Source organism: Marmota monax, unplaced genomic scaffold (assembly GCF_021218885.2).
Source record: "Marmota monax isolate L192 unplaced genomic scaffold, Marmota_monax_Labrador192_F-V1.1 WCK01_AAM20220418_F8-fsc00187, whole genome shotgun sequence".
NCBI classification, from domain to species: domain Eukaryota; kingdom Metazoa; phylum Chordata; class Mammalia; order Rodentia; family Sciuridae; genus Marmota; species Marmota monax.
In genome coordinates, this window is record NW_026694837.1 from 3,456,914 (window position 1) to 3,482,557 (window position 25,644).

Sequence of the window (25,644 nt, forward strand, 5' to 3'; positions counted from 1 at the left end):
AAGTGTTATGAGAGTACTTACGGGAGCAATAATATTTCCCATCTCAAAGCCAGGCAACTTTTAGTCTCTGTGGTATTTTGCATCTGCAAATTGAATATACTGGCCTATTACAGTAAGTCTTCATTTTGTGCCTCTTTCCAGCCCACTGTCCCTATAAGGAATCCTTGGCTTGGCCACCTTGATAGAATATTTAGCATTTTAAACAATTCTTTGTACTTGTCCTTCTATTTAGAAGATAAAAGACCTTCCCACATTATCTCTTAGTGGTCAAGCGACAATATCTACTTATTCTTTAAAGCCTGGAGTAAAACGATATTGTCCTTCTGTAGCTTTTTTTTTTTTTTTAACTTCCCAAACAAAATTAATTGCTCACTTAACTGCATCACTAGAGCATGCCTGACACACCAGCAAGGCCTGACACAGATGACAATACTTGTTTTTCTGATTCCCCCATCAGTTTACAAGTTCCATGAAAGCTAGGTCAGTTTTGTTTCATCTCTGTGCAATACTTGATATGTACGTGACCACTAAATGTTTACTCTTTTGAATTGCTTTCATAAGATCTTGGTCTCTAAAGGACTAACTTTATCAAGGGTAATGTCAGTTGCTTTTCATTTAGTTTCTAAGAATATGCAGCTAGGAGACATATTACAGATTTTTTACAAATGTAACGCCTAATGCTGCTCACCATTTCACAGTTCCACATTGGCTTATTCTGGATTCTTATTGTCTAACAGGATCCTTGTTGTGTAAGAAAAGCCATGAGGAGCCAACAGATTTCCCATCTCTGCTCCCGATCAGAGAGTCCAACTCTTTCAAGTATAAGGAAATAATAATTTTGTAAGATCCACAGGACAAAAGATAAGATAAACCATTTAACATTTAATAAACCCCTGACCACCTGAAAACAGGGATTTTATATACTGAGCATAATTATAATTCATTTAAGTTACCAAGTGTTTAGCATAGTAATTTATTAATAATAGTTATGTTCATTAAAATGTTTAGAAGTAAATATCTAAGTTGAAGAATATCTGACACAGCCATATATGGCTTTTTGAGGGCACCAACATTAGATGTTAAAAAGAAATACACAACTTTATAGGAAAAAAAAAAACAGATGTCCCAACAAAAATATTTTTATAGTTTCTTTATTGTGTCTTCTAAGAAATAGAGGGCATTTTAATGACTATGTTTAAAAACAATACATGAAAAATTATTGAGAAATGATACAAAAAAATGTTACTATCCCAATTTCATTTTTGCTTTTTGCAATTGGCTTTGTTGCTCATGCTGGACTTGAATGTGTGGACTTAAGCAATCCTCCCAGCCTCCCAAGTAGCAGGGACTACAGGTGTACCCCACTGTAACCAGCTGATTTCCTTTAAATGTTAAGCAAAATTAAGCTGAAACTATTTTTATGATAATTCATAATTCTTTGGTACATAGAATGTCAACTCTTCACTTATAATACCAAATTTCTATTAAAGAATTTTTGTATTATACTTCCAAATAGAAGTTGAATTCCTGTCTTAATCATTGATTGCCACATTAATTATTTTTTTCCAAGAATTAACCAGGGCTGAGGCTGTGGCTCAATGGTAGCACACTTGCCTGGCAAGTGTGAGGCACTGGGTTTGATTCTCAGTACCATATATAAATAAATAAAAAATAAAGGTCTATCAACAACTTAAAAAAAATTAACCAGTTAAGAGAATCACTTCTCAATGACAAGCTGACTTAAGCCACAAAAGTCAACAGTATGCCAATACTGAAACTAGCCATTCATAAAGATGAGTCTGCTCATGTATCAACCAATAGCACACTAGTAAAAATTTTAGAAATAAAAATAAATAAGTACAACAGCAATCTTAACTTTTATCTTCAAATGACCTGAATACTAAAGAGCTGCTCTGACACTTTTCTGATTTCTAGGTTTATTCAGAAAAATGATATATTTTATTCAATGAAATGGAGATTTTTTTTTTCTTTTTTTTTTTAAAATATTTATTTTATTTTTTTAGTTTTCAGTGGACACAACATCTTTGTTTGTATGTGGTGCTGAGGATCGAACCCGGGCCGCACGCATGCCAGGCGAGCGTGCTACCGCTTGAGCCACATCCCCAGCCCAGAAATGGAGATTTATCTAAGTCATTTATTTATTTATTTTGGTACCGGGGATTGAACTCAGGGGTACTTAACCACTGAACCACATCCCAGCCCTATTTTGTTTTTTATTTAGAGACAGGGTCTCACTGAGTTGTTTAGTGCCTCGAAGTTGCTAAGCCTGGCTTTGAACTAATGATTTTCCTCTCTCAGCCTCCCAAGCCACTGGGATTACAGGCGTGCACCACCGCACACAGCTAGAATATATTTTGACATACTGTACACAAATGGAACACAACTTCTCATTCCTCTGGCTGTACATGGTTCAGTGTAATCATATATGCATATAATGTCTGTCTCTAAAAGGGATTAATTTATTTACTTATTATAGAGAATTTTTTTTTTTTTGGCAGTCCTGGGGATTGACAGAACCCAGAGACGCTTTGCCACTGAGCTATATCCCTTTTTAATTTTTTTTATTTTGAGACAGGGTCCAGCTTAATAGCCCAGGCTGTCTTAAAATTTGTGATCTTCTTGCTTCAGCTTCCCCTAGTCGCTGGGATCACAGGCATGTCTACTGTGCCTGGCTAGAGAACATTTTAAATGAAGCAAAAGCAATAATGCTACCAATGTGACCTTTTCTACTTATAAAACAAGGTATACTTTAATCATAGATAGTAAAAAAGGGAAAACTTATTTGCATTTCTACCCCATAGTCACAAATTAACTGAAATACAGTACTGTAAAAATTAAATGATTAAAATAAAAACTGCTAATCTTTCTCTACCATTGCTCAGTGTATTTTATATATGGCATTGTCCCCATATATGAAAGTGTTTTTAAAATGTTTGGAAATGATAGTAATTATAAATATATGTATATTCTTTCTAGTGTTATTATCAGGGATCTAGTTAAAGTAATTATGCAAACTCTTGACTCTACTGTTCTGTCAATGAGTAGCATTCAAAATATTTTGGTTTTGCAGCATGTTCCAAGAAAAATGAGTCCTTTGGAAACAACCAACAATGTAAACAAACAAAATTCCATTTGCAAAGGCAGTGATGTTATCAAGGAGGAGATGCTGGGGATTCCCAGACTCAAAAGCCAGACTCAAAAGGAGGATCTGTGATAAAATCAACTTTTTAAGGAGGAAAAATAAGAATACTGTTTTTTAAGCTTAAAAATGATTTAACAAAGAATATAAACCAATACATAAAGTAGACTGCTACTGTAAGCAAAGATTTCACAATAGGTTTCTACAAAGATTTTAAAGATGCTGAATTATTTCTCAAAACTCTCTTTTAGAGACAGACTATCTATTGTAAACATCTTTTATAAACTCTCATAAATGTTATGTGAGCTGGAATTCGTTTTTGTGGTTATTGCTACCAAAAGACCATAAGGTAACAGAGTTTTAGCTGGAGAAGATGAAAAAATTTTAGAAAAAGATGATTGTGGTGGTTGAAAAACTATGTTAATGTACTTAATGCTACAAAACTGTATACTTAAAAATGGGAAAATCAGGGGCTGGGACTGTAGCCAGTGGCAGAGTGCTTGCCTAGCACATGTGAGACACTGGATTCAATCCTTAGCACCACATAAAAATAAACAAATGAAATAAAGGCATGCTGTATATCTACAACTACAAAAAATATTTTTTAAAAAATGGGCAAAAAAAAGTGGGCCCAAATTTTCATCGCATCGGATTAGGCTCCGACTTCCTTAACAAGTCTCCTAAAGCACAAGAAATAAAATCAAGAATTAGTAAATGGAATGGATTCAAACGAAAAAGTTTCTTCTCAGCAAAAGAAACAATGAGGTGAAGAGAGAGCCTACATTTTGGAAGCAAATTTTTGCCACATGCATGGCAGATAGAACACTATATAAAGAACTCAAAAAACTTAACACCAAAAAACCAAACAACCCAATCAATAAATAGGCTAAGGAGTTAAACAGATACTTATCAGAAGATGTACAGTCAATCAATAAATATGACAAAATGTTCAACATCTCCAGTAATTAGAGAAATACAAATCAAAAGATTTCATTTCATGCCAGTCAGAATGGCAATTATCAAGAATACAAACAACAATAAGAGTTGGCGAGGATGTTGGGGGAAAAGGTACATTTATACATTGCTACTGGGACTGCAAATCTGTGCAACTAATACGGAAAGCAGTATGGAGATTCCTTAGAAAACTTGGGATGGAACCACCATTTGACCCAGCTATTCCACTCCTTGGTCACTATCCAAAGGACTTAAAATCAGCAAACTACAGTGACAAGGCCACATCAATGTTTATAGCAGCTCAATTCACAATAGCTAAACCAATCTAGATGCCCTTCAATAGATGACTGGATAAAGAAACTGTGGTATATATACACAATGGAATATTACTCAGCATTAAAAGAGAATAGAATTATGGCATTTGCAGGTAACTGGATAGAGTTGGAGAACATCATGCTATGAGAAGTAAGCCAATCCCCCCAAAAAACAAAGGCCAAATGTTCTCTCTGGTAAGTGGATGCTAATCCATAATGTGGGGGGTGGGGCATGGGAAAAATGGAGGAACTTTGACTGGGTAAAGGGCAGGGAGAGAAGGGGAGGGGTATGGGGGCAGGAAAGATGGTGGAATGCAATGGACATCATTATCCTAGGTACATGTATGAGTGCACAATACATCGATATATCGTGTACAATCAGCTACATCATGTACAGTCAGATATGAAAAGTGCGCAACTGTGTACAATGAATCAAATGCATTCTGCTGTCATATATATACCTAATAAAAATTAAAAAAAAACATATAAAATAATTCTATTCAAATAATACTGTAAGAAACAATTATAATAATAATTTCAAGAAAGGCACTAATCTGCTCTAGATGCCAGGAGAATAGGTATAACTTGAGATTAAACCAGGAAACACAGCTATCATAGTGAAAATCCTGAGAATAAGAAAGGACCAGACCAGAAAAAATTCTCTGTGGAACCTACAGTAAGTTAGACAAAGTAGAAGACATTATAATCATTAAATAGAGAAAGTATTGTGAAATGTCACCTAATAAAAGTTTAGTCTATATTGTTGCAAATATATTTACTTTTCAAATTAAAAAATGGGCAAAATTGTAACTTTTATGTTATGTATATTTTAACACAATAAAAATTAAAGCATTTATGAATATTCTTATTTTTGTACAAAGTTCATCAGAACTTGTTTGTATATAACTAGTCCTACATCTTCCCTCAAAAAATATATTTCTGGAAAAGTATACTTTTCCTTCAACAAGCTTTAGGGTAGATGGTCACCGAAGGGAATGACCATCAACCCCAGCAAGCAATGGGGGAAAGAGGTTGAGACAGTTCACTCTGCAACTCAGTGAAAAGCACCACATGCAGCTGTGTTCAGAAGCTGTGACGCCAGGCGTGGTGGTGCACACACATAATCCCAGCAGTTCAGGAGGCTAAGGCAGCCTCAGCGACTTAGCAAGGCCCTAAGCAACTCAGAGATACCTGGTCTCAGAATAAAATATAAAAAAGGGCTGGAGATGTGGCTCAGTGGTTATGTGCCCTTGGGTTCAAACCCTGGTACCAAAAAAAAACAAAGAAAAAGAAATATTCCTGATGACTGAGAAGTATTCTTAACTCTTTCTATGCCTTTTATAGTCTGGCACTTATCCCTTCTCAGAATGACATTTTTAAGATGAATATAGGATTTTATTGAAATACAGTTATAAAGCCTTTTAAAATTGTAATTCTGTTATGTATGTGATTTTTCATGGATGCATTAAAATAGAAGATTTAATGGAATATCTAGTAACCACTAACATTTGGAAGAGAGTAATCTCTCAAGACATATGCAATTGTAATGGGATATAAAAATATCTTTCTAGGTATGGGGCTATAGCTCAGTTGCAGAGCATCTTCCTAGCATGGGTTCGAGCCTTAGGACCTCAAGAAAATAAAACAAATAAAATAATACAACTACAAAAATTAATACAACTACATTAATTTTAAATACAACTACAAAAATTTTAAGAATCTTTTTATTCTGTAATGAATTCCCAGGCATTATATACTATTCTCTTTGTGACCTTCTTCCATTGCTTTAGGAATTGATAAATTTCAGTCATAGTCTTGAGAAAATAAAGATGTAGGGCTGGAAATATAGCTCAGTTGGTAGAGAGCTTGCCTCACATGCACAGGCCCTACGTTCAATCCCCAGCACCACGAAGAAAAAAAAAAAGGAAAAAAATAAAGATGCAAAAAAATGTTTTAAAAATCCAAATTTATGGGGGCTGGGGTTATGGCTCAGTGGTAGAACACTCGCCTCACATATGCAAGGCCCTGGGTTTGATCCTCAGTACCACATATAAATAAATAAAGTTATTGTGTACAACTACAAAAAATACACATTTTTTTAAAATCCAAATGTACAGAATCCCCCTTTCCCAAATTCTATCTACAGATCTTTTAAGAGTTAAGTCCAAGGAACGCTTATGCTACTGGGGTCCAGGGTGATTGTTAAACATGAAGTGAATAAACTCAATCCACTAAAAAATATAATGGAATTCTAAACATTTGAATATAGTTTCCAAGATATTTTTATACTCTAAGCACACAGTGGTCATTTCAATAGTTTTTATGTCCTTTTGGCAATGCAGTTAGGGGAAACGTATACCTGTTTTAGAACACAATCCCATCTTCTGAGATATTATCTACACCAAAATGTTGATCCCTTGGGAAGGAGATAAAGACTTTTCATTTAGTGCAACTTTATCTTCTATCACTTTTGGGTCATTTAAATAGGACAGACTGGTAGTTCCACTATCACTGTTATTGAGTAACACCTTTCTGAACAAATTAGGGTAATTCTCTCGTTTCATTATGATTTCATAGTGTCACTGTAAGAACACCTTATTTCCCTCTCTAAATATTCAAATTCTTAGATTTTTGCTTCACTTAGTAAAATTATTTTTCTATTTTTCTATGATTAGAAATCTAATAAGAATTATATTTCTTATCATTAACTTTTTCTTTAATGATAGCTTACAACTTTTGTTAACTTTCTTAACATTTGCATTATAATTTTTAATACATTAAAATAGCATGATAAAGCAGTACCATCATAATTTATCACACTAATGATAGTGTGAACTCTACCAAATGATTATTTATTATATGTCTGTGTTAGAAGGACAGTTTAAAGGATTAAAAGAACCACAAAAACATACAAAAGTATAAAATACATCACTGCTCTCAAATATCTGGTTATCGTCATAGAAAGACAAGAGATGCATCTGAAACAGTTTTCTAAGCTGCAGAAAGCTTTATTAATGTGCATGAAAATAAATATGCACTAATATGGATACTTAGAGTAATATTAAGGCCCTTTTGCTATTAATTGATATACTAACATACATGAGGTGATAAACACTGTTAACAGCAGTTAACATTTACTAAGTATTCACCTGCTACCAAGCCCTTTACACAGTCCAAATCCTTCTAATGCAACTTTGCTAAGCATATATCATTACTCCTATTTTTTGTGTAACTCTTGTTCAACACTGCAGAGTTTATAAGTAGCAAGACACAGGTATGAACTCAAAGCTCTGAGCCCAGGCTACTTCCCATTTCTGAGGTAGGAACATAAGTTTTGGAAGTTTGATTTCTATAAACATTTCCCATGCCCAAAGATAGCAACTATGAATCCTAAAACACTTTCTTATATAGTGAAAAACCTCACTACTCTATCTAAAAATCTTTCTTGTTTTTTAAGACATGGAGTTTTGCCACATTGCCCAGGCTGACCTCAAACTCCTGGGCTCAAACAATCCTCTAACCTCAGCCTCCTTAGCAGAGTAGTCTCAAACTACTATAACCAACTTCAAAGCTACTGTTAACTACAAATGTGTTTTTTTAAGTCAAATCATTGCCTCAATTGGAAATCTTCATGATTTTTTTAATACATGAGGAAAATTTCAAATCTGTTTATGTTCAAGGCATTTCACAAACTAATTCCAATATCCCTCCCTTCCTGGCCTCCCCCCAACCCCACCCCTCTCTTCCACTGAGAATTAAACCCAGGTGTGCTTCCACTATGCCTGGCTTACTTTCTCCGCCCCCCCCCCCCTTTTTAATGAACTTCACTGAATGCTAAGAAACTTTCTCATTGTCATCCCCTCTCATATAATTGTCACCTAACTGTGGTCTTTCTCATCTAAATTCTTCTGCTTCTGCCATCTTCTTCTGGTCAATACACCCTCTTTCTCCTTTGGGCTCAGTTCCTATTCCATTCCCTATATGTAATCTATCTCAATGGCTCATTCCCTTATATCCTGCAGCAGCTCATCAGGAAATGACACTGGCTGGCCTTTCAAAATAGAACCAATATCCAACCACATATCCAACCAGTATCTGACCTCTCTAGTTCAAGCCATTGTCATTTTTTACTTGGGGTCTGTGCTTTTGTTCTTTTTTCCTACAATCTATCCTCAACCCAATCTACAGCGTGACCTTTTAAAACATAATCAAAACCTTTTAATGAATCAACATGTCCCTCATTGTAAAAAGGCAAATTCCTTTTCTATGCTCAACTGTGAGTACCTGTATCAGCCTACATAAATGCTGTCTGCCCTTTTCCAGCCATTCTGAGTTGTCACACCCAGAACTTACTAGACTTGATCAAGTTTCCAGTTCTTTTTATGGGGGCAGGATTACCGGGGATTGAACTCAGAGGCATTCAACCACTGAGCCACATCCCCAGCACTATTTTGTATTTTTTTTTAAAGACAGGGTCTCATTGAGTTGCTTAGTGCCTCACTTTTGCTGGGGCTGGCTTTGAACTCCCAATCCTCCTGCCTCAGACTCCCTAACCACTGGGATTAACAGGCATGCGCCACCACACCTGGCAAGTTTCCAACCTTTTACTGGTTGCTCTCTCCCTGGAATGTCATTCTTCCAGATATTCTCAGGCTTGCCCATGACTGAAAGATCTACTGTGACTATCTTCTTAACTACTAGAGTTCCCTGTTTTGTTTTTTTTTTTTTTTGCTTTATTTTCAAACCTATAGCATATTACAAGGTTTACTCTGTTTTCCCCATGAGAGCAGGGTAGTGTATCCTGGGAGGCTTATCTGTAGAGACATGTGGCACACATGTTACTTAATAATATTTGTATTAATATTACTTAATAATATTTGCTTAGGGAGTTACTTAATAATATTTGCTGAGGGAATGGATGGATGGATGCCCTAACACCACTTCAGTCAAGTCTTTCTCTTTTGTTCTCACCTGTATCACTCATTTAGTACTCATTATATATTGATTTTTCTGGGTACATGTTATCCGCCTACCTAGATTATGTACCCCTGTGCTAAGTGCTGTGCATAAAATTAATATTGAAGGGGCTGGGGAGGTGGCTCAAGTGGTAGCGCGATCACCTAGCATGCATGAGGCACTGGGTTCGATTCTCAGCACCACATAAAAATAAAGATACTGTGTCCACCTAAAACTAAAAAATAAAAATTAAAAAAATTAATATTGAATAAATATTTGATGAAAACAGTGGTATGGTTCAATAGTACAGTACTTGCTTAGTATATGTGATACCCTGGGTTCCAGCTCCAGCACCACAAAATAAATAGATAAATATATATTTGATGATGAAATATCAGTTCAGTGCCTTTTTCTTTCAGAACTGACAGCTACAGTAATACTGTTTCAAAATGAGACACTCCACTTAGAAAAGCAGCATTCTGAGCTCAGGTATAATTCAGTGGTAGAGCTTGCATGCATGCAGCTCTGAGTTTGATCCCCAGCATCAAGAGCAAAATCAAAAACCAGCAAAGAAGTATTCTGGGAAGCAGTATAACGATAAGAAAAAATTAGAACATTTGAAACACAGACTATATATTAAATAACAATTATGAATTGGAGATTTATGTAGCATGACAAAAATAAGGTTAATATCAAATAGATTTTATGTCACTTTTTAATCTAAAATAGCATAAACTTCAGTTGGGCATGGTGGTGCACACTTGTAATCCCAACAACTTGGGATTTTGAGGCAGGAAGATCACAAATTTGAGGCCATCCTGGGAACTTAGTGAGACTGTCTCAAAATAATAAAAAGGGCTGGGATGTAGCTCAGGGATAGAGGGCATCAGTAAGTTTAATCCCCAATATTACAAAAGTAAATAAAAAATAAAACAAAATAAGATAAAGTTTAGTGGGGAAGCTTCTAACTATAACAGAGAAAATATATTATACTGGAGAAATTATGTGCCAATAAACAATTGTTCTAAATTCATATTACACACATACTTATAAAACAAGATTATTTTGTTTACATTAAGGCATTGGCTTATCTCTTTAATATTTATTTTGTACCACATAACCAAAGTGGTGGTGGTTGTTGTTGTTTTGAGACAAGGTCTCACTATGTTGCCCAGACAGGCTTTGAATTCCTGGATTCAAGTGATCCTCCTGCATCAGCCTCCCAAGTAGATGGGGCTATAGTTGCACACCACTGTTCCTGGCTAAAGTGCATATTTTTTAAAAATATACTGGCTAGGGGCTGGAGCTGTGGCTCAGTGGAAGAGCGCTCACCTAGCATGCATGAAGCACTGGGTTTGATCCTCAGCACTACATAAAAATAAAATAAAGGTATTGTGTCCACCTACAACTAAAAAAAAAAAAGAAAAAAGAAAATACACTGGTCAACATTGTAACAATAAATGCAAATCTTCTCAGTCATCTGGTCCATAGTTCATGCATTATTTTCTTAGTAATTATGTGAGGGAAAGATAAATAAGCATATCTCTTTAAGATTTATGCATTTTCTTTTTTTTAAATATTTTTTTTTAGTTGTTGATGCACCTTTATTATTTATTTATTTATTTATATGTGGTACTGAGGATGGAACCAACCCAGTGCCTCACACATGCTAGGCGAGTGCTCTGCCACTGAGCCACAACCCCAGCCCCAAGATTTATGCATTTTCTTAGTTGATTATGCATCTAATCAAAATAAGGGCTGGGGCTGTGGCTGAATCCACAAATGCAGAACCCACAGATATGAAGGGTTGACTATACTCAAAATTTATCACATAACAAAGATAATCAAATTTTCTGTGATACATTCTACATATTTTATATAATATGCTATTTTACATTTACTTATGGCCCTCCTTGCCTTTTACAAATAATATGGTTATCCATGTATGGTGGCACATGCCTGTAATCCCAGTCACTTGGGAGACGGAGGCAGGAGGATGACAAGTTTAAGCCAGCCTTGGCAACTTTGTAAAATCCTGTGTCAAAAAAAAAAAGGTGGGGCTGGGGTTGTGGCTCAGTGATAGAGCTCTTGCCTAGTACTGGGTTCGATTCTCAGCACCACATACAAACAAATAAATAAAATAAATAAGTTCATCAACAACTAATAAAATACTTTAAAAAAAGGGTGTGGGGGGTGCTGGGGTGTGGCTCAGGGGTAGAACGCTTGCCTAGCATGTGTGAGTCACTGGGTTTAATTCTCAGCACCGCATATAAATAAATGAATAAAATAAAGGTTCATCAACAACTAAAAGCAAAAGTCAGACTTTGTTTCAGACATAGGCTTCTAAAGTAAAATAGTTAAAAAAAAAAAAAAGCTACCTTTAGGCCGATTACTACAAGCAGCTCTAAACATATCCCATTTATAAATCTTAAGTGCAATCACACCTTGAGAAAAGGGGTTGGACTTTCACAATTTCTAAAATCATAAAATTCTCATAGATCTGGAGAATCAGAATACAAATAGGAAATAAGAATAAATCAATCTATTTCTAAGTATATTTAGTTCCGATATACTAAATATATATTCTAAGTATATGTTTCCTTAGGAAACATCAAAGTTTTAAAAAAATCTAGAATAGCAGCATTTATTTTAAATCCAAGAAGTACTTTTAAATCAAAACACACAAAATCAAAAACAACTTTTACTTTACCAAGAAAATAGATCAATTGATCTTTTTAAGTTATAATAAAAGGGATCATATGTGAAATGTATTGCAGGCAGCTTTTAAAGGTAGTTCATTTTTTTCTCACTTGAACATTACTTATAAGTATTCATTTTTATTAAGTAATCTAAAACTATCATTGTATGATACTATAGATCTTTTACCATGCTCAAAATGGTATGGACAGCAAGCTAACTCATAAGAAATCAACTTTGATGCACAAATATGTTCAATTGGTAGAATACCAGCCAGCTATGACAAAGTGCAGTAAACTCCCCCCATCCCCTGTACTGGGGATTAAATCCAGAGGCAACTCTACCACTAAACTACATTTTTATTTTTTATTTTGAGACAGGGTCTCTTGGACTGGGGATGTGGCCTCATTGGTATGAGGCTCTGTGTTTGATCCCTAGCACTGTGAAGGAAAACAAACAAAAAATCATTGAGACAGGGTCTCAACTTAATTACCCAGGATAGCCTTGAACTTGCAATCCTTCTCCTGGGCAGATAGAATTACAAGCATGCACCACTGTGCCTGGCACAGGATAGTCCACTTTAATACATAAAATAGCAGTCTCAATACTCCTTGGCTATGTCCAAAATGTTTGTATTTATATAAAAAAATTTAAATTCTCTCCCATATTATGCTTCCCACCAGATTTTGAAATTCCTCATCTTCCCAAATTAGGGTTATTAGCAATAACTAATAAAGAAAGTTGGACCTCATCTGGCAAGGAGGTAAACTTAAAGTTAGTTCTTGTGGTGGTGCACGGACCATTCATGAACTACCTCCAACAGTTCAGGGAGCATATAATGCTCAAGAGCTGTGGTCAGCATCAGTATATTCAAGAATCCATAGAGGGGCTAAGATTGTGGCTCAGTGGTAGACCGCTCGCCTAGCATGTGCGGGGGGCCCTGGGTTCTATCCTCAGCATTACACAAAAATAAATAAAAAATGAAGCTATTGTGTCCAGTTACAACTAAACAATAAATATTAAAAAAAAAAAAAGAATCCATAGAAAATATGTGGTGGTACATGTCTGTGCAATCACACCTGGAGAAATTTCACAATTTCTAAAATCATAAAATTCTCATAGTGAGGTCCTAAGCAACTTAGTGAGGTCCTAAACAACTTGGTGAGACCCTGTCTCTAAATAAAACTATTTTAAAATGGCTGGGGATGTTGCTGAGTGGTTAAGTGCCCCTGGATTCAATCCTTGGTATCCCTGCCACCCCCGACCAAAAAAAAAAAGCGCTTTTTGGGTTTATGCGAAGTATGCCCTTTAGTAATGTGACCTCAGACAAATTAACCTATTTTTTCTAAGCTTATTACTTAATGTATAAAACTAAAGCTAAAACTTACTCTATAGGGTAACAGTGAGAATTATTTATTAAATACCCACCAGGTTCTGAAACAGTGTAAAAGTTTAATGAATAGTATTTCTCTTTCCTTCCACTTTCTTCCTTGTGATAATGCTTCAATTGCAGGTCAGGACACAAAGTTTAATTCCTGATGATACAAGAGAGCAATCTGAATTTTGGTTGAACTGCAATAAAAGCCATTTCTAGAAAGGGAACATGTATTTCCTTATTTCCTTGTATACTCAGGTTCAGGACTTTAATTTCAGGCAATATAAGCATTTAATGTGTTTGCAAATGAGAGAGTCAAAGAACCCACAAAAACAGAAAATGTTCAATTTCACAACTTTATTAAACAGAAATTTACAATTAAACAAGCCACAACTTTATAAAGTTGGTTAGGATTTAGGAGAATCTGGGTATAATTAAGTAGATGCGGTACAGTGAAGTCTCAGTACTGGGAATGAAAATACAAGAGGCAGGGAGGGAAAAACAGACCCAAGCCAGTTAGTTGCTCCAGGTTTCTTCCACCTTCCTATGCAGCCTCTGTCTACAGCAGCAACTCTCTTGAAACACACTACAGGGGCAAGCCACCTCAGCACAGCGCACCCTGGGCTCCACCCCAACCAGCCAGGTGCCCTTGCAGTGCTTCCACCTTGAGGCTCTGGTCAAGTTCACAATGGCACTCCTCTTCTGTCAGCTCTCCCTTCTCATGCTCATCCCCCACCCCATCACCTTTCTGCCAGCTTCCTCACTCTCCATCTTTCCCACTTCTACTACAGAACATTATCCATCAAGAGAGAAGCATGCCATGCAGATGGATTTGGAATGTGTTTAAATCATGCTGCCTCACTGAGCCAAGCACCATTTCTTTTACCCAATTCCACCCACACCTATATGATACTTTCCACAGATTTGCTCCTCTCTCCTTAAACAATTGCTTTGACAAATGACAATGGATCTTTTCAGTGAGCATTGTAGACATTTATTTTGAATTCTATCAGCTACTCCATTCTCCTAATTTCACTTTACTATTAGTTTGTAGCCAATTCTGGGAACAGGAACTTCATGAAAAAGTGAATTGCAGATTCAAAGAGGAAAGAAAGAGAAAGTTAGTTAAGGCAAATACTAGACACTTTCACCTGGCATTATTCAGATCTTTAAAAAATTATTTTCTCAACTGGGTGTGGTGGTACATATCTGTGATTCCAGAGACTCAGGAGACTGAGGCTTCCAGAAAGATTACAAATTCAAGGTCAGCCTCAGCAATTTAGTGGGACCCTGTCTCAAATTTTTTAAAAATTCTCAACATACTTCCTCCGTGCCCTATAATCTGATTTTTTTCCCCATCATATGCAGAGGTCAGAATGTCAAACACTAACAATAGCTGCCACATCCAATGGTCTTCCTAGTTTTTTTCCTCACAGATCCCTTTAATTGAAGGCATTGCTGATCTCCACCTATCTAGACAAACTGTTTTTCTTTTGGTTCTCATCATTTTTCTCTACCTAGGTTCCCTAGGGTATTCAGTCCACAAATAGTTTACTGAGTGCCCAGCTTGTTTTTAAATGCTATGCTAAAGGCTTAGGACAAATCAGTAAACAGGAAAACAAATAATATAAGATGTTCACACCCTATTCCAGAATCTGTTTATAGATGACTGTAGAGCACATTCAAGTTTGGTACAATAATAAGAGGAAACACTTTCTCTTTCATCTCAGTAGTTTATGAGATTTGATTCCTAAATGAACTGTCTTCTGTGGAAAATACAGTATTATATAATGAGTACGAAGTATTATGCAATAATATCTGTATCTGCCATAAAAGTGCAAGTGCTAAATTCTTAAAAGGTAATTCATAACCAGGTATGGTGGCACATGCCCGTAATCCCAGCCCTGGCAATTCAGTGAGACCCTGTCTCAAAATAAAACCTGAAAAAACAAAAATACCCTACTGGGGATGTAGCTCAGAGGTAGAAAACTCCTGGGTTCAATCCCTAGTATAGGAAAAAAAAAAAAGAAAGGAAGTAAGTTCAAGGCAAGTCTCAGAACTTTATGAAACCCTGTTATCAAAATTCGAAAAAAAAAAGGGCCAGGCATAGTGGGCACACACCTGTAATCCCAGCAGCTTGGGAGACTGAGCAGTAGGATCACAAGTTCAAAGCTAGCCACAGCAACTCAGTGAGGCCCTAAGCAACTTAGCAAGACTCTGTCTCAAAATAAAAAAAATAAAAAAAGGCTGGGGATGTGGCTCAGTGATTAATCACTGCTGGGTTCAATCTACAGTACCAAAAAAAATTTTTTTTCCAAAAAGGTTGAGGACATAGCTCAGTGTATAACACTCCTGGATTCAATCCCCAGCATCAAAAATAAACAAAATGTAAATTCCTTTTTATTGTGACAAAATATACCATAAGATCTACTACTGTGGGGGCTGGGGTTGAGGCTCAGTGGTATAGCTCTTGCCTACCATGTGTGAGGTACATGGTAACAACAAAAAAAAAATCATTGAGACATTGATTCTCAGCACTGCATATAAAAAAAATAAAGGTCCACTGACAACTAAAAAAAAAACACTGTTTTAACCATCTTTAACCTACAGTTCAGAGGCATTAAGTACATTGACTGTGCTGTGTAACCTACTATCCAGCTCCAGAATTTTTTCATTATCCCAAATTAAACCTCTAATAATGAGTTAAATCCAGTAACTCATTTTTTTTAATTAATTATTTTTTTTTATGTGTGCTGAGAATCGAACCCAGTGCCTCATGCATGCTAGGCAAGTGCGCTACCACTTGAGCCACATCCCCAGCCCCCCAGTAATTCATTTTTAACCACAGTGATTTTCATGGTCAAATGCCCCCATCCCCAATATCTTCCTGTTTTGCTGCCCACCTAACATTCCAGGACTCATCATTGAAGTCACCCTCCTGCAACTCTCTCAATTCCCTAGCACCTCCCTACCTCTATCACATCTGCAGGGAAAATCTCCAATCTTAGTTAAACCCATCAACTGCCTGCTCTTTGCTGCCCTTTTCAACAGCTGAACATTGCTCACAGAAAATTATACACATAGCTTGGCTGATTGGTTCCACCTCAAATTCATGACTCCAAGACAGCCAGACATTCAACACCACCCAGCAATCCTACCTTGTTTCCCACTGAGTTCCTTGTCCTGCTGCCCAAGGTGAGGTGTCCATTTCTCCTGAAACCAGTCACTACCCCTTCTTCCTTTACTTTAAGTTGCTGGCCTTGCCTCCAGCTTCACTGAGAAAACAGAAGCCATCAGAATGTAAAGTCCTATATTCTGCCTCCATTTGTAGATCTCCTTGCACTTTGCCCGTATTTCTCTGCCTTCTCCCCTACTATGCAGTAAGTCATCCTGTACCCACCTTAGGCAAAACCTCTTCTTATGTTCTGAATTCTTTCCCACTTTCTTAAGAATTCTGTGCATTTGGGGCTGGGGTTGTGGCTCAGAGGTAGAGCCTAGTATGCGTGAGGCACTGGGTTTGATCCTCAGCACCACATAAAAATTTTAAAAAATAATGATATTGTATCCACCTATAACTAAAAAATAAATATTTTTTAAAAAAATAATTCTGTGCATTTTGGTACTTTCCTTTCTCTTCTGCATTAATCTCCCTATTAGGTATTCTTAGCCTATTTGAAAATGTTCTTTTATCTCCCACCATTTTTTTTTTTAAAGTATTCTTCCTTGGGTTGAAAGAATAGCTCAATGGTAGAGCACTTATCTATGCCTAGCATGCAGGCCAGGGTTCAATCCTCCAACACCACAAAAAGAAACAAGGAAACAACAAAAAGCCATCTCTTTGTACCCATCCCTTATCACTGCTGTGCTATTTCTCTCCTCATAGCATTACCTCACTTCCCATTCTCTCTTTAACACATCCCAATCTGGCTTCCATCCTCATATACCACTATTTGTTAAAACAGTCACCCAACATTGCCAAAGCCAAATGGACATTTTCCTATCCTTACTTTTCAGCAGCATTTTATGAAGGTGACCATTCCCTCTTTCTTGAAGGATAAAATACTCATTCTCCCACTTTAATGGCTGAGCCTTTTCAATCTCCTTGACTTAACCTATAGTCATTAAAAGTGGTTAGGGCTTGATCTTAAGGCCTCTATGTTCACAAATGATCTCAGATAGTTCCATATCATACCATCTGCACACTAGAGACTCCCAACATTATGTCCAGTCTAGACCTCTCCTCTCAGCTCAACTCAAGTATTCGCTCTCCACCTGACTCTCCCTTTGGATATCTCACAAGAATATTTAAAACAACAGATTCCACAAGAACTTTTTACCTACCTCCAACCACCTATTCCTCTTCCAGTCTTCTCCAACCAGCAAATGGAACCATCAGTCACCCTAGATTTAGACAAAAGCCTAAAGGCATCCTTGATTCCTCTTCCTCTTTTCCAGAGCCAACTCATTATGTAAAGCCTTTTGATTCCATCTCTAAAGTATATTTGAAACCTGCCATCTACTTTTCTCTATCTTCATTGCCAGTCTACTTGCCTAAGATACCATCGGTTTGGGGTTGAATGTTGCAATAACCTAACTTCCCTCTCTGCTTCTTCTCTTCCTCCACACAGCAGACAGGAGCAAAACAGGAGCTTAAAACTTTAAAAACAAAAACAGGAGCAGGGTGGGTGATGCTTGCCCACAGGTGGTGCCTGCCCATAGCACTAGGGAAGCTGAAGCCAGGGATCACTTTAACTTCTTAAGAGTTTAAGATCAGCCTGGGTGACATAACAACACCCTGTCTAAACAAATGAGAAGGAGAAGAAAAGAAAGAAAACAAACAAGGGCTGGGAGTGTAACTCAGCAGTATTGTGATGTTTAGCATGTGTGTGAGGTACTGGGTTCAATCCCTAGTACCCAAAACCAAAACAAAACATACCACTACCCTAATTAAAATCCTTCAATAGCATCTCATTGTCATTCCAGTAAAATCTAAAAATCCCTCTATGGCCTAATACAAGAGACCCTGCAGAAGCTTTCCAACGCCATCTCATTCCATTCTCCCCTTGTTCCCAGTAGCCTTCCCTTCAGCCTAACGCCTGCCTTCAGGTCTTTACACTTTTCACAGGCCTGAGCCTGAAATACAGCCCCAGTTTTTCACATGGTTAGCACAAGCTTGTGTTTCAAGTCTCAGCTCCAATGTCACCTCTTCTAAGAAACTCTTCTTGACCCTTACTAGCCAAAATGGTCTGTTCTAATACACTCTTTTAGATCCACCAGGCACTTCTTAAGTTTTTCTTAATCTGTAATTACCTCAGTTGTGTTTTCTCTCTTCCCAATTATGCTGTAAATCCCAAGTGCAGATATCCTGTCTTGAATTCCTCTAAAGCCTACTTTTAAATACAGCTTTTTCCCTCTACACTGCCTTATTTCAAGCTTTATTGGATTTTAGTCAAAGGTTGCAATTACTTTGGCATTTGCCATGAAAAACAAAGGAAGAAATGCCAGAAAATTAAAAAAAAAAAAAACAAAAAACTGGCACTCCACCCACTCAGTGATCAGACTGATGTAGACTGCACATAGGCATTCAACAGTTATGCCTTACAAAAATTTTCAAACAGGAAAGAGAAATGTGGACATACTACCTACTAAGATGGTGTAATTCTGACATCTACATGAAAAATTTAGGTTGGTTTTCCATTTCTATCATATTGGGAATTAAATACAAGACCTTGCACATGCTAGGTAAGCACTATACCACAATTACACTCCCATTTCCCTTCACCATTTTAAATCTTTTTTATTTTGAGCCAGGACCTCCCTAAATTGCCCAGGCTGACCTGGAACTTCTGATCTGCCATCGCACCCCCAAAATGTAGGGGATCACTTTAATCTTAAGAGTTCAACATCAGTCTAGATAACATAGCAACACCCTGTCTAAACAAATGAGAAGGGGAAAAAAAAAAAAAAAAAAAACCAAGAGCTGGGAGTGTTAACTCAGCAGTATTGTGCTGCTTAGCATGTATGTGAGGTACTGGGTTCAATCCCTAGTACCCCAAACCAAAACAAAACATTCTACTACCCTAATTAAAATCCATTCTCCTTAATGATTATAAAACGTAACTGTAATTTGAGAATAAAAAAAAAAGAGCTAGCACAAAAGAAGGAAAATACATGATCTTTGCTCTGGAGTTAGACCCCATTACTTGACCAGGTTCTCATTTTAGTCAGGTCATCTGTTCAGCACCTGTTCTAGGTGTTTCTTCCTGAACTGTTTTTATTCATACTGTTATTCGGTTTCATGTTTAGAATGATTTGTCCATCCTACTTTCCAAAACCCAAAAGATATGTCTACAATTCAAAATTCAGGAAACAATCCTTTCCTATAAGGATTTATCTCTAGGTCTTTATTTCAGTGTCTTCTCTACTCTATTCCTAATTCCTGTATAAATCTTGGATGCAAGTCTATTTTAGTTACACAGCTGTCTTGACTAAACTAGATAGTTTGGCTAGACTCAAGACACCCATACGTTATATAACTTCTCAAAAGAATGAGACAATCTACTTTTTAAAATGTACTGACTTTAAAATCGCAGAATACCTAAGCCTTATTCTACAAGATAATAATTTCAAGACTTGACAAACAGCCAGGAGAAAAATAAAAACGAGAATAATGTGAAGTATACTGTGCAAAACTCAAAATGATATAGACCTTAATTCCCATGTTCCAATTCAAAAAGGAACACAGTCAATACAGTATATTCCAAATACATATCTGTTATGCTGAAATCACTTGAAAAGCTTTGGATAATAGGCTCCTATTCAAATGAGAGGGTCCTGGGCAGAATTTCAGTCCTGGAGGGGGGGTTAGGGTTGTAATGAAGTTGGGAGTCAGAGGTTAAAACTGAGATTGCCTAACACATTATTAAAAGGACACAACTGGTCCTAGCAAATAATGATACAAATCTATATTTTAAAAACATCTCCCCAGTTGATTCTGTCAGACTGGGAAATCATGGGTGTAAATCAAAAGCTTTTGGAATTCAATGTGGATTTTAGCACTTAAAATGGCAAGACCTTGAACAATCAGGCCATTTCTATGAACATTAATTTCTTTCCTAATAAGCAGATAATAAGATCAATATTTCAGGGATGATGTAATAAATAGGAATTATATAAAGCACCAAACACAGTTCCTGGCATAGAGTAGATTGTTTAATATATGGTGGGTTTTGTTAAAGGGTATCTAACATTCACTACTTGTTCATGGACACATCTACTGGTGCCACTGTTACTTTTCTCCATGAGAATTTAACTATTCACTCTTCGGACTCCTACAGAGATAAGAGATTTATAGGCTTTCAGTAACAATTTAAGACCTTCAAGTACACCCCTTTTACTATAGAGCTACTACCCCAAGGATACTTATTTTTGGATGATTTCAGGTACAGTCTTCTTTTAAAGGGAAAGGAAAAAAGTAAAGTGGTTTAAAGCAAGTTAACGTTTTCAGATGGGAGTTCTAAGCAACTTTTAATTCACTATCACTTGAAGTAATACCAAAGCAAACCATGTTAAAATCATAAAACCCATCACCTTCCCGTATTTTGGCCAAATAAATATATCTCCAGGATTTTTACAATCACCCAAAAAAGAAAACACAGGGTACCTATGAGCAGATAGGCACTGTCTTCAACTGTCCTTTTGTTGCTGTTTGTTTTTAATTTTGTAACCGGCTTTGCCTACTCTCAATAACTGGAAAAGGATGAAGGAAAAGCTTTAATACCCGGCCCTCCAGCCGGGCCAGAGAAAACAAAGCCGCCGTGTCTGGCCTTAGGAGAGAAGGCAGGAACTCCTCACCTCCAATTTGACCAGGGGGATGCGGAGATAAGGGAGGAAACCCATCAGCCGCGAAGTCGCCCTCGGGTCACCTTTCCCCTCAGAAACCTGTGGGATCGAGCAAGTCGCCGCCCCAGCCCCTTCCCACAGCCAGCAGACGGCCTGGTATTTTGGGTCTAGGGGTGTGGGAACGGCGAGGGCTGCGTGGCCCCGGTCCCATCTACAGAACTCAGCGTCCCGCGCGCAGCTCCGCTCCGCCTGGCCCCGAACGTCGCGGCGCCCGGGCAGGTGAGGCGACCACGGAGGGCGCCGCCCGCGCCGCGAGGGAAGATGGCGCCCGCCGAGCAACTGCGCCACCAGCCCTGGCGACAGGCCAGGCTCAGCGCCATCTTAGCGCCTTCCAACCCCCCACCCCCCACCCCCAAGATCCCGCATTCTGGGCCACTCCGAGGCGCGAGCGGCGTCGGGTTCGCGCACTCTCGGCCAAAAAATCGCCGCCACTGCCTCTGGTCTCTTTCAGCCGGCCGGACAGCGTGGGCCGCGCAGGAGGCGCCTGCCTGGGCCGCGGGTCCTCCGCGCGGCGCGGGGGCTCGTCCCGGCCCGGCTCAGGGTCCACGGCGGTGCTTCGGAGCCAAGCAGCAAGGCGACCGGGAAGGGGCAGTCCCGCCGGCAGGTGCGCGCCGCGGGCTGGGGCCGGGTGGTCGGCCGGCCTGAGCTCTCCACGCCGCGGCCCGACCGAGGCCCTCCTGCTCTCCGCGCCGCGGCCGCCCTCAGATGCGGCGGGAAGGAGGAAGCCAGAATGAAAAATAAACCCGGTTCCAGCCGCCGCCGCCGCCTCCCTCCCCACCCTCTTCTCTCCCCTCCCCCGACGCGGGGTCCATTTTGCTGAGAAGAAAGAAAATGGGATTCACACCCAAGAGCTTCCGAGAGAGAAAAGAAACGAGGGGGGGAAAACCGAGGGGAGGAGATTGGAAAAGCTTATTTTTCTTGCTCGCCTGCCGTCACTCCAGGCCCTCCCTGCCCCCTGCTTGCGGCCCCGCCGCGCTGTCCTCCCCTCTCCGAGCCCCGCTCCCTCCTTCCCGGCTCCCGGCGGCTCCGGGGGGCGGAAAACACACTCACACTCGCGCACACAACTAATTTTAAACCGGCTCAATCAATGAGTCATTAAAAGGCTTCCTTCCCCTCCCCTCCCCACCACCACCCGCCACGCCACCCACTTCCCGGCCTCTCCCTCTCCCCGCTCCAGAAATTTGCATCCGCGGAAAAGGAGAGAAAAAAAAAGAAAAAGAAAAGCGCCGAGGCCCCCACCCCGCCGAGGCGCCCCCGGCCCTGCCCCGCCGCCCCCTGCCCGCCTGCGCCCCCGCCCGCGACACTGAACTTGGTCTTCCCGGGGCCCCGGCGGCGCTGGGAAAGGCATAAACACTCGATTCCCCTTTTCTCCGTGTCCATTAAACATCCACCCACCACCACCATCACCCACCCACAAACCCACCCCCCCCCAAAAAAAAAAACACAGCCTTAGCCAATAGCTCTCTGGGCTGAAACCTAATATCCTGGTTTTGGTAACTCGGTGTTTAATTTGCTCCTCTTTCTTTTCTGTCTGGAGATAGATCTCCAGCCCCCCCTCTCTCGCTTTTTCCCTCCCCGAAGGGAAGAGGCAGAGGAAGGAGGTTGTGTGTTTTTTTTTTCTCCTTGAAATTTTTATCACAAAATTATAATACACTCAAAGGGAAACTCACCGTCATGAAAAAGCAGTGCCTTGTCAACGGGGTTTCTGCGCCATCGCACCAGGGGCGGCGGCGGCGGCGGCAGGCGCGGGGCGCGGGGCGCGGGCGCGGGAGCTCCCGGCCGAGCGGCGCCGGCCACACGCGCTCCGCTCTCTCTCTCGCTCACCCCCGCGCCGGGCGGCGGGCGCCCGCTCCCCGCGCCCGCCCGGCCTTCATGCTCTGCGCCCGGGCAAACCGCTCGCCTGCTCGTCTACCTCCAAACTTCGGTTCTCGCCTGACAAAAAATGTGGAGATTACAATTTTTTAATTAAATTTTTTTTAAATCAATTCCAAGACTGCCAATTCCTGTTTCCTTTAAGATTATAACTTTGGAAGGTATTGGGGTTTATTTAAGAAACAGGTTATTTGGTCTTTTTTTTTTTTTTTTTCCTAAAGATGTACAAGATGCGTACTAATTCTCCTTAGGCGCCTTGCGCGCGCGCGCGCGCGCAGACACACACACACACACACACACACACACACACACTATAGTTTTAGTTGATTCGATTGAGGGGGTAGTTAAAGACAAAAAAAAAAAAATGTTTATTTGCATATACCTTTTTAAAACTACAACACAGCTTTTAACTTAGTTATTTGGCAAATAACATACTAACTTTTAAATGTACCAAGCTTTCCTTTGCAACATCCTTTTTTCATTCCAAAATGCTGTGAAACTTTTATGTCAACATTAAAAAGGGAAAACAAAACTAGCGACTAAGATGAAAGTGAGGAGCTGAGTAAATCACACTCCAACTCTTATGTCTTCTCTTTATGTAGATAGCTTTTACTTTTCTATTTGTGGAATTTGTCTTAACCCCCATTCTTAAAAAGGAAGCTACAAAACCTTTTAACACTCTTTGATCCAAGTATAATTACCACCTGTTTTAAATTTCAAATTGTTGCACCTTCTCTCTAAACCATTTAGTATCCAAAGCATTTAAGTAAATGTGAATTATGTTAGTATATGTAGAGTTCCTATAGTCTAAATTAACTACAAATGCCCACAAAATAGAGTTTTGTTGTCTTAAAAAAAAAATCCAAGATAGGTAAAGGATGTCTAAGAATGTAACTAGCTTCAAGTAATACATATGGAGGGGAGAGGAGGGAAAATGGGAGTAGGAAAGATGGTGAAATGAGATGGACATCATTACCCTAGGTACATGTACAATTGCACAAATGGTGCGACTCTACAGTGTGTAAAACCAGAGAAATGAAAAGTTGTGCTCCATTTGTGTATAATGAATCAAAATGCATTCTGCTTTCATGTATAATTAGAACAATTTTTTTTAAAAAGTACATATGTAAGCCTCAAAAATGTTCTAAAATTATTTTAAATTAGTTTGTGAGTTCCGAAGGAGTCCTGTCAATAAAGAGAATGTTCAAATAAAATTATCCTAGATTTAAATTTTTTAAATAAAATTGGTTTCTAAATCCCTTAGTATTAAAAAAACTTAATGGTGCAGATAGGGGCATAGCTCATGGTAGATGTGCTTACATGCAATATGTGGTGGGTTCCATCCCCAGCACCAAAACAAACAAACAAACAAAAAGCAATGGTAGTGCACCTCTTTGCTTGCTTGTTAAGGATACTGTTGCTAGACTACATTTCACAAAAATAAATGTGTCAAGGTAGACATACAATGTTGTCATATTCAACACAGAAGATCCTTTTGAAAAAAAAAAATCTTGTTCAAGTAACTGCCACTTTATCATTCACAATGTATGTTTTGTATTTAAAAGCTCCTTAAAATTCAATGACTTAGTACCACAGTATCACTGAAGTGTTTTTCTCAGAAGATGGTTTGCTTCAAATTCAGCCAAGGCCTTCCTAAAACAGTAGTCTTTGCATAAATTAGCATATTCCTTTACACTCCATGATTGGACCAACCAGTTTTCTCAGTGGCTTGGGAAAATTTTAAGCATGTTTTAAAAAGTGCCTCTGGATTGGCTGGAATTTAATTATAATATTCATTTGGAAGAATTACATTTCAAGAGTCCATGGATTATTCATTGCAATTAGGACCCACCAAGCAAGTTGTTCCAAAGTTTCAATGAAATATTAATGGATTTCAGAAAAATATCCTCTTTGGTTGTCCAAAACCCCCAGAAATCAGAAATCTGACTTTAAAGATGACCCTGATTTTTTTTTTAAATTTTATTTTATTGGTTCTTCTTAGTTAATACATGACAGTAGAATCCCTTTTGATAAAATTATACATGCATAGGATATATCTTATTCTAATCAGAACACCCATCTTGTGGGTGGGCATGATGGTGGGGTTCACTTAGATAATTTCATATGCAAACATAAGAAAATTGTTAGATTTATTCCACTGTCTTCCTGATTTGATTATTACACAATGTTACATGTACTGAAATCATATTGTACCCCATAAATATGTATAATTATTTCATAAAAGGAGAAAAAATCTGAATCTGTATACTCATAAAATGGGTCCTGGCACACTGCAGTCTTTTTAGAAAATAATAAGAGCATTGACTTTTACCAGGAGCCTACAAGGTGTCACAAAGCATTATACTAAATACTTCCATATGTTACCAGGAGCCTTCACTCAAAACTGTAGAATA

The 25,644-nt window shown here is 38.6% G+C and overlaps 1 protein-coding gene across 5 annotated transcripts in view; it reads right to left on the minus strand.

Annotated features, from left to right (window-relative positions):
- The window catches only part of Bicral (BICRA like chromatin remodeling complex associated protein), a 76,275-nt gene extending 53,142 nt beyond the window's left edge, over nt 1–23,133 (minus strand). The window contains exons 1-2 of one of the 5 annotated variants that reach the window (XM_058573200.1): nt 13,510–21,664; nt 689–812 (exon numbers count right to left, since the gene is read on the minus strand). The gene's annotated coding sequence lies outside the window, so the exon portion shown is untranslated. Of the gene's footprint in view, nt 1–688; nt 1,019–13,509; nt 21,665–23,028 lie in introns of those variants that run through there. The other 4 variants (XM_046426243.2, XM_046426246.2, XM_058573199.1 and 1 more) reach the window with 4 other exon arrangements.
- Nucleotides 23,134–25,644: the final 2,511 nt, after the last annotated feature.